The sequence below is a fragment of the Medicago truncatula genome, chromosome 3 (genome assembly GCF_003473485.1).
Source record: "Medicago truncatula cultivar Jemalong A17 chromosome 3, MtrunA17r5.0-ANR, whole genome shotgun sequence".
NCBI lineage: Eukaryota > Viridiplantae > Streptophyta > Magnoliopsida > Fabales > Fabaceae > Medicago > Medicago truncatula.
In genome coordinates this window covers 50,414,294-50,424,682 of record NC_053044.1, presented here as the reverse complement: position 1 = coordinate 50,424,682, position 10,389 = coordinate 50,414,294, and positions in this window count along the sequence as shown.

The following is a 10,389-nucleotide window of genomic DNA, read 5'->3' as shown; positions in this document are numbered from 1 at the left end:
TCGTGAAATAAGCTATAAGCTCATGGTCAAAAAGTGTTACCAAACATAAATTTTTTTGTGAAACGAGCTTATAAGCTATAAGCTAAGAGCTAAAAGCTCTTTTTTTGAGTTTACCAAACAGACCCCAAATTGGTACGGTCTGTCTACTCTCTAAAATGAACATTTCCTAACACTTAATTAACAATGAGAAGGAGAAAATTATAATGTTAACATTTTCATATCTTATTGTTTTTTAGCCAAATTTGATGTTAGCATATTATAATGAAGAAGTGTCCTATGATTTATTCATACTATTATTTTAGTATGATCCAAATTTAATGCCATGAATAAAATATGGAATTTGTTTCATAATCTCTTCTTCTGTTTTCACTTTAATTTCAATAAAAAGAATAAAAAAATCAGTTGCAGGTTTCCTGGTACAGGAAGAAAACGTGAAAAGAGGGAGTGAAGACTAAAGAACAGTGGGACTTAGGAAAGAGAATGGGATGGATCCAAGAATATGGAATTTAGAAATAAAAAATAAATATTTAAATGTCAATTACAATTGTGTCCCTTAATTTTGTCTTTTTTAAAATAGGAAAATGTTAATCAGATATAATATTATTTTGTATTGAAAGTTTTGCTGTCATTTCATTAAAAACTATCATTATTGACTTAAAATTTTCACTTTTAACTCCCTTAACCAGTGCTCCGGGGACACCGATTAACACAACCCAAAGGGTCTTTAAAATAAACCAAGTGGTCTTTTTGTTTAAATGAAAAAGATACATCTAATAGTTATTTACTAAAAAACAAATTTATAACCCTTAAAACCTGTTTTAAGCAGAAGGGTAGATTTGTCATTATATTATTAAATTAATAAAAACAATTTCACACGGAGAACACGCATAGTAGGTATCGCAGGTTTGTACCATCATTCTTACTCCATCTCCTTGTCATCTTCTTTCTTTCTTTCATTTTTTTTTTCTTTTTCTGTCAAGTCTTTCTTTCTTTCTTATTCGTCCTTAGTAATATTAATTTATGTTAACACCATTTCAACAACATACCCTATACTTATATAAATCACGTTGTGTGAATCATATTATTATATCATTTTAGTTGAATCCAAAAAAAAAATCGTTTCTTCATTTTCTTTTTAACGAACAATATGTTAATAAATAGTTATAAAATGAAGTTTTTGTTTGACATTAATTTATTTTGCTACTAGTTTTTTTTTTTTGAAAGAATATTTTGCTACTAGTTAATGCTCTGAAGTTTAACACTTGGAACTACATTAAAAACATGTTCATTAATCGGAACAAATCAACATCTATAACGGAAATGCTGCCGAAAAACTAGGGAAAAATTATGTCAATGTATTCGTAATTACTAAACTGCCCTTTAATTTAAAATTAATTTGAATAGACAAAAGGGTGTTTTAGTAAAATACAAGTGGGTGTAGCTTGCTAACTTGCACCTTAGGCTATATTTGGTTTCAGAGAAACTATAAGGAAAGAAAGAGGAAGGAAGATTGAAGAATATTCTATTTTCCATTGTTTGGTTTGCCAGCAATAAGGAAAGGAAAAAAAGTTTTATGATGGAACCCACATCTAAAAACTTTCCCACCTTGAATGCACGGAAAGGCGGGGGAGAATACCAAATTCCATGAAATGACAATACAGCCGTTGTTTTTTAGGCATATTTCCTTTTGTTTAACCAAATGTGTGCACCTTTTAACAACTTATGTAAAATGAATAAAAAATGTTTTTTTTCTACTTTTTTTTTTCGTTCTATTTTTTTCTAATAAAAAGAATTCATTCTTTCCTATATATTATATATAGGGAGGATGGCAGCTTCAATTTTTTTGACTCCTCCTAATTTATCCTTGCTTACATCATTCATATATATTATATATAAGGGTATTTATGACATTCAATAAAAAAATACATCATTCTTTCCTTTCACTTTCTTTTCATTATCACTCATACCAAACAACCAAAAAATCATCTTACTTTCCTCTCCCATTCCACTCACTTTCATTCCTTGAGCATTCTTTCATTTTACTTTCTTTCCTTTTTGCATTCAAACAAAGCCTTGGTGTTTTTAGGTGGGTGTAAGTTAGCAACCCCCATATATATATATATATATATGTTTTGCTAGAAGACACATTTTATGAAGGTGTCTTTTAGCAAAATTATAACTAAAAAGTGGAAATCATACCTTGATGTGTGGGTTGCTAAAAGACACCTTCATGGGTGGCTTCTAGCATAACCCTATACACACACACACACACACACACACACATATCCTATGAGAATAGTGAGAATGATCAACCATCAGATCAAAATTAAATGGTAGAGATTAAAAAATCTTATTTAAACAACCATGTGCCTTCACCTATTCTATCCACCATACCCACTAGCATTGAGCGCTTCATCTTATGCAAAATCCAACTCTCAATTTTCTGCAACCTTTTCTATCAGGAGATAAGATTAAACCCAAAACTCAATCCAAATTAAAGAAAACAAAATCAGATCCGTCAAAATTCATTGCCTCCTCAAAAATCTAAAACCACTCAATTATTTCTTCTTAAACTATCACATTCCTTACTGCAAACAGATCCATAAAAATATCTCTTTCATCAGCCCAAACCCTAAACCGTTTCTGATTCATCTTAAACTAGTTTCAATCGTCAAACGTTCTTTGAATCCTTTCTATGTTCGTCAAATACTCCACAATCCAATACACATAAACGATTAATTGCAATAGCATGACAAATTCGTTTTCAAGTTGTGATGGTTTTCATTTGAACCGAGACGCGTTTTAAAATTGATAAATGAAGAAATTTGAGATTTGTGTGCTATTACTTGTATGGTAACTTATTAATTGAAAACTCAAAATTTAATTAATTGATTTACGTAGGAAGAAAGATGAGAAAAGTGAAAGTCAATAATATTTTAAAAGGATTCAAAATCATGTTGATTACATGGTCGAAGAATTACGATGTTATTGTGATATTTTTTTTCTTTTGTCAAGTAGATTAATGGTTAGAATTCACATTTTTCAATGAGAATAGTGAGGTGTTTGTGGTTTCAACCCTATCCCCTTATATAACAATGCATGTCTCTGCCAACTGAGTTAATTAAGTTCAGGTAGACTAAGATTCTGCATCGCTAGAGGTATTTTTGAGAAAAATATATACACGGGATAACAGTTTATATTTACTGTTGGATTGCACATGTAGCCACCTTTTTTTTTATATATTTACCGGCACCCATGATTTCCACTAAGATCCAACACACAAATGATTCATGACTAGTTCTTGATGAAAAAATTCGCTGAAAATAGCGTTACTCGTATTTTCTATAATAAATTATTGTTTTCTTACAAGAAAAAAATAATAATTTATTATAAAAAATACGAGTGATGCTATAATTACCGTTGTCAGTTGATATATTATAATTATTTTTAATTTTATCGTATATATCAAAAAATTAATATTTAATAAAAAAATTTGGGTTCTATATTTAATAAATTTTATTTATTGATTACTGACAAACATTTATCTCATGTGTTTTTTATGCATCAATGGCAATTATTTGTCTCATATTTATTTATATTTTTTTGGGTCAAGCATATTTATTTATATTTATCAGTGTTTTTCTTATATCTATCATTGACAACTATTTCATCAAGTTTTTTTTATATATCAATGTCAAATATTTCTCCCATATTTTTATGTACCAATGACAAATATTTGTTATGCTTTTTATTTGAAGCAACTTTTTGTTTGTATTCTTATCGGTCACTCTTGCAAATCATAATTTCATATATGTATGACCACGACACTGGGACAATACGCTAAGACTAAGTTCATAAGATTTATAAGATTGACGAGCTTACTCTTTTTGACCAAATACATAAGCTTAGCTTATAACTATATTTTCAAAATAACTACAAAATACTTTTTAACTTAACGTACATGTATGCGTGCATGATTCTGATCTCGTTTATTAAACCAAGAATAATATGAGGACACGTTGTAAAATAGGTTTCATAAATTTCTTCAATATGTCACAAAAAAGAATAAAAATCAGCAGTTCCGTATTACTTGGTGTTTTGTCCAAGCTTGCTTTCGTATAAAGAGGGGCTTCCTAATTACATAAACCAACCAATCATGATACTTACTGAATCGTGAGGATTAGTCATTGTTATCAGTTTATGAATTAGTATGAATGAAGGTCAATTTACTGTACTTGTGATGTTTTTATTGATGGGATCTATAGCTAGTGATGTTAACTTTGCCTAGAGTTTCTTTTTTGACGCATTATCTACATATATCATTTTTTTATAATAGAAATCTAACTTATTTTATTTAAAATCAAAGGATAAATAAGTATGTCAAAATAGAATTGAAAATTAACATGATATATTACCATTTTTGCAAAGTTATGACCAATCGTATTAGTCTCTTTTCTAAAGAACTTGTCATACTCCATAGATAAAATACAAAGGCAAATAATCAAAATGGGAAACATTATACGTACTCCCTCCGTCTTTAAATATAAGCAAAATTGACTTTTTAGGTTCATCCATTTAATGATGTATGTGGTTCATAATATGGACTACATACATCATTAAATGAATGAATATAAAAAATAAATTTTACTTATATTAAAAAACAGAGGTAATACTTGTTACGAAGGGTTGTACCATCTTACATGTAGTGTGAGAATGTCTCGGACACCGAATATTGATTTTTTGCCAAGTGTGTGTTCACGAGTTCCATTTAGTATGTGGTGTTTAAATGGTTGGGGATTACATATGTGTTGATTCGATCAAGATACTTTTTTGGGAATGAATCTTGGGTTTTAAGTCGATGTCTTCTTGCTTTTGTTGTGACTGGTTTATGTTACCGTTGGATTGTATGCTTTCGTAGTTTGGTGTTTCCTTGGGTAATCGGTATTGGTTATGTGAGAGTTAACTTAAAATTAGGTTTTTGAAAAATCGTGCCACGACAGAATGAATCGTGCTACGATTGATGAATGAGAATTTATGAAACAAGTCACTAGAAAGATCACGCCACGATGGAGTCGTAACGTGGTACGATGGAATGCTGAAGGCGAAAAACAGAAACATATTTTTCAATGCAGATTTGTTCCAAATTTTAAGGGTTACTTTTACTATAAATATAAACATTGTATCAGATGAAAACAGAGTACAGGGTTTAGAAGCCAACAACAAAATTAAGGTTTATAGAGATTCCTCTTGGCAACAAACACTAGGGTTGAGATTGTTTCGATTCATCTTAAACAAAACAATGTTAGGAGAGTCTCTTGCTCACGGAAAAAGATTCGGGACTTTGGGTAGAATTAGGTTTGAAGACTAATTATTGTAACCATTTGATATCTCTTTGTAAAGAAACTCATCATTATAGTGGAACAGAGAGCTGCCCTCTCCCCAGAGTAGGTCAATATTGGACTGAATTGGATAAACAAATTATTTTGCGTTCTTCTTCTTCTCTCTTCTCTTACTATTTATTTTTGTTTGAATTATATTGTCACCCACTCAATTTGATTGCTTGGTTTATTTGCTCCACACATCAAGTTTTATTGCTGTGAATTTTTGTAGCGAATTCACAACAGATTAGTCTATTTTTTAGCTGAGTTAGTACTAGTACCTTTTTTTTCTTGATGGGGATTTAGTTCCCCATTTACTTATCTCATCTTATTCAATAAAATCTATTTTGCTATTCAAAATAATTGTACATGTCCTTGATTAGTTATAGCTAATGTTATAGTTAATGCGTGTCTTTTGCTCTATTTTGCTATTCAAAACATCGTTTTCTCAACTTCTTATGTGGTTCACAATAATTGAACTTGAGTATCATTATATTAAGAGAAATGATGTTTGTATATTTATTTTGTGACAACTTTTTCTTTTATACTCATATTATATTTTACTTTCTCTCTATTATTTTAGTTTAAGAAATAATATTCGTACAATTATTTTGTAACAACTTTCTTTCTCATACTCACGTTATGTTTTTACTTTCTCTATCTATTGTTTTGGTTTTCGTGTCGATATCTATCTTTCTTTGTAAATTTATGATTGTCCGAAAAGTTGTCACACAAATGGTTGTTCAAATAACACACCTCTTTAGTTTTTGTGTCAATACCTACTTTTCTTTGTAAATTTATGATTGTCCTAAAAGTTGTCACACAAATTGTTGTTCAAATAACACATCTCTTTAGTTTTTGTGTCAATACCTACTTTTCTTTGTAAATTTATGGTTGTCCTAAAAGTTGTCACACAAATGATCGTTTAAATAACACACCTCATATTATAATTAAATTTTGAAAGTTAATGATTGTCCATCGCTTATGCACCAACGCGTTAACACTTACTCACATCTTCTAGTACTGCTTTCTCAATGCTTCTTTTCCACAATATCTCTCTCGCCCTTGAATAATAATAACAAATAGATGATAAAAATTCATTTATAACCTTATTTATTTAATTATGTATTTTTTCATACTGAATTGTTTTAATCTGTTTTGGAGAGTTCTTTGGTGTTTTCTATTCTAAATAAAGATAATGGCTAAACTTATTGTTTTTGAGAGTACCAAATATGAAAAAATTTCATTCTTACTTAAATTTTGTTTTTAATTTACTGGAGAAGATGAAGAGATTGATTTATCTTTTAATTGGAGGAGAAGAAGAAATGTTGAAGCAGGGAAAAAACGTAGGGTTTGAACACACAAAGAAGAACAAGAAATTGAAGTCTTAACACATTGGTGGCTAAAGAGTGAAGTGAGAACTAGCATATGACACACTTAAGTCGTGTTTTAATCTCACCTATTCCTTTTAGTATGGGGGGCTACGGTTTATTCCTATTGTTCTCACATAAATATAACATTTTCACTTGATATATCTCATATATAATAGATAGACAGATAAATGAACATATAGGCAAAAAGACAGTCATATAGACTGTTGGAACATTAGTGTAATGTTGGAAAATAAATTGGAAGATTAAACACCAAATAATTATACTTTGATCTAATGTTGTGTGAATTGAAAAAATAGAGTGTGAGGGCCCCACATAAAATAGAACTCACACATTATAGTGTTTAAACTGCGGTATTTAATTTTAAATACTTGATAATGATAAAAATAATAATAATAATTATTTTTATTCGAGAATATCACTTCACATAAATTTAGCTTATGGTGGTTGTGATAAGAATAAGAATTTAATTGAATTTCTTATATTTCCTTCATTCAAATCCAGTAGTTTGTTTTCTCCACTCTTGTGGATTTGTTTCTTTTGATCTTATCCACGAGTGTTGAATTGATTAATGGATAAACTCCATTTTAATCTTATCCATTAGAGTAACTGTTGTCGCAATTTTTACTAAAATAGTTACTGAATCTCTATATAAATAGAGGACTCCACTCAGTTCAAAAATCACACCAAAGAGTTTCATTGAGTTGTCGGGAACTCTTTCTCTCTTCTCCCTTTCTTGATTTGTGTTGACGAGTCTTTCTTCTCTTCATCTCCTTTTTCTATCACTTCGGAATTAAGAGTGTTCTTAAGACCATAGTCCCTTTTTCGGTTTAATGTCCCTTTAGAATTAAGAATGGTCTTAAAAACATAGTCTCTTCGATAATATATGTCCCTTCAGAATAAAGAGTACTTTTAAGATCATAATTTATATTTGGAATAGCAATGTCCCGTCGGAATTAAGAATGATCTTAACAGTATATAAAAATTATTTCAATATTTTTCTATTTGAAGAGAAATTGTGGTATCACCATACTTGAGTTGTCGTAGTGCCATATGTCTTGGATAAATTAAAGTTAGAATGGTGGTAACACCATATTTGAGTGGTCTCAGCACCATAACAGAGTGGTAACAATACCATATCAAAGTGGTTTCAGTATTAAAGAGTGGTCTTAATACCATATTTGAGGGTGTAAATCTCGAACGGTTTTCTATAGTGCAATAGTTAACCACATAGTTGTATCTGAGTTTGTTTTATCCTAGAGGTGGCATGGGTGATAGTCTGCATTGCACAATTTTAAACAGTGCCATGAAACGTCTTAAAGAGATTGAAAATCCAAAAACAACATAGACAATCGAAAAGACATGCAGATGGAACAACATTTTCGAGATGTGTGTTGTTAAAAAATATATAGTATTTTGAAATAGGACAATTAATTCAAATATATTAAATTAAGAAAGACGTAAGTGCTTATTATCCTCAACCTTAAAGTTGTGAAAATGAAAACTTTGTTCTTCACGATCGTTGGTTTTTAAAAGGTTACAATCCACCTACCAACCTTCTCTTCAAACATCAGGAAGAGTTTATCAGCAGATATGAATCTCCCAACTTGAGAGATAGATTCTTCCATTTTACACCGGAGTCTGTTGGAATTGCATCGTTCTGTCTTCAAATTGTTTGTTTTGGATTTACAAACAGTTATATTTGAATTTTCAAAGTTTATTTTGAAAAAAGAATTTTCATCTACCAAAGTTGTTGTCATGACCATGTCACTCTCTTTAATGCATTTTGTGGCACAACCCAAAATTACATTAACAAATTGTACAAATTTAACTGTTACGAATGTTTGTAGGAGAGGTTGTTGTACCATCTTGCATGTAGTGTGAGAATGTCTCAAAAAGTGAAGATTGTTTGTTTGCCACGTGTGTGTTCATGAGTTCCATTTGGTGTGGGGAGTACATATGTGTGTGCCGGGAATTTTTTTTGTCTTGCTTCAATTGTGTTACCTCCTTGGTTAGGAAAGACGTACTATGTAAGTAGGATATTGTTGATTTGGCGTACGGTGCTTTGCCTCGTTTGAAAAGCTAGAAAGGATCTCATTTCCAAGGTAAACGTTCCTAAAGTGGTAGAAGTAGTTGATTTGATCAAGAGACTTTCTTGAGAATGACTCTTGGATATAAGTCGATGTCTTCTTTCTTTTTTTATGAATGGTTTATGTTGCCACTAAATTGTAAGTTTCCCACTAGTACTATTTTCTTGGTGGGGATTTAGTGGCCCTTTTACTTATCTCATCTTATTCGATAAAATCTATTTTGCTATTCAAAATAATTGTACTTGTATTTGTTTAGTTATAGTTAATGTTGTATAGTTAATGTGTATCTTTTCCTCTAGGCTTAAATATGGAAATGGTCCCTGCAAATATCTGGCGTATTGGTTTTAGTCCCTATAAAAATATTTTTTTGGTTTTAATCCCTGCAAATATAGAATATTTGGTTTTGGTTCTTGGTATTTTGTTTTAATCCTTGTAAAATCATTTCATATTGAAATTGATCCCTATAATATTCATTTTAGTCCTCATTTTGAGGGACTAAAATCAAATATTCTACATATTACAAGAACTGAATCCAATATGAATCAATTTTACAGGGACTAAAACAAAATATCAAGGACCAAAACCAAATTTTTTATATTTGCAGGGACTAAAACCAAAAAATTTTTTTTACAGGGACTAAAACCAAAATATCAGATATTTGCAGGGACTATTTTCATATTTAAGCCTTTGCTCTATTTGTTGCACGGCATGTGCTTGATTTAGAGTCAATTAATATAGGGTTAAATATGTTTTTGGTCCCTATAAATATGTTAGTTTTTCGTTTTAGTCCCTCTAAAATTTTCCTTCAATTTTTAGTCCCTATAAAATTTTCAATCACTACTTTTGGTCCCTATTTTTAATTTAATTTTTTTTATTTTTTAATAAAATTGTGCAGAAATGTGTAAAATATTCTAAAAAACATTCTTAAAAAAAATTAGAATTTTTTAACAAAGTACAAATTAAATATGAATTTTTAACCGTAAAAAATATAAAAATTCATATTAAATTCATTTTTTTGTTAAAAAATTCTAAAATTTTTTTGTAGTGATTCTTATAATATTTTGAATTTTTCTGAAAAATTTTATTAAAAAATATAAATTCTACATATGAGTTTACTTTAAAAGAGGGACCAAAAGTGAAAATTAAAAATTTTATAGGGACTAAAAGTTGAAGAAAAATTTAGTGGGACTAAAACGAAAAGTTGACATATTTACAGGGACTAAAAGCATATTTAACCCATTAATATATTCAGCTGCTTTTCAGAAGAAGAATAAAACATAGTTTTCTCAACTACTTCTGCGGTTCACACTAATTTGAACTTGAGTGTAATTATATTATAATGAAATTTCCAATAAAAGAAAATTAAAAGACACACTCAAAGACATTATAATTTCAATATATTTGGTTGAGCATTGTTATTTTTCCCGGGAAAAATTGTCCAACGGATCACAAAGAACATTTAGCCAATTAAGTATTTCCCTGACTGGAAAACAAGGGAGTTCATGTGTAGAATAGTTTGGTAAAGATATT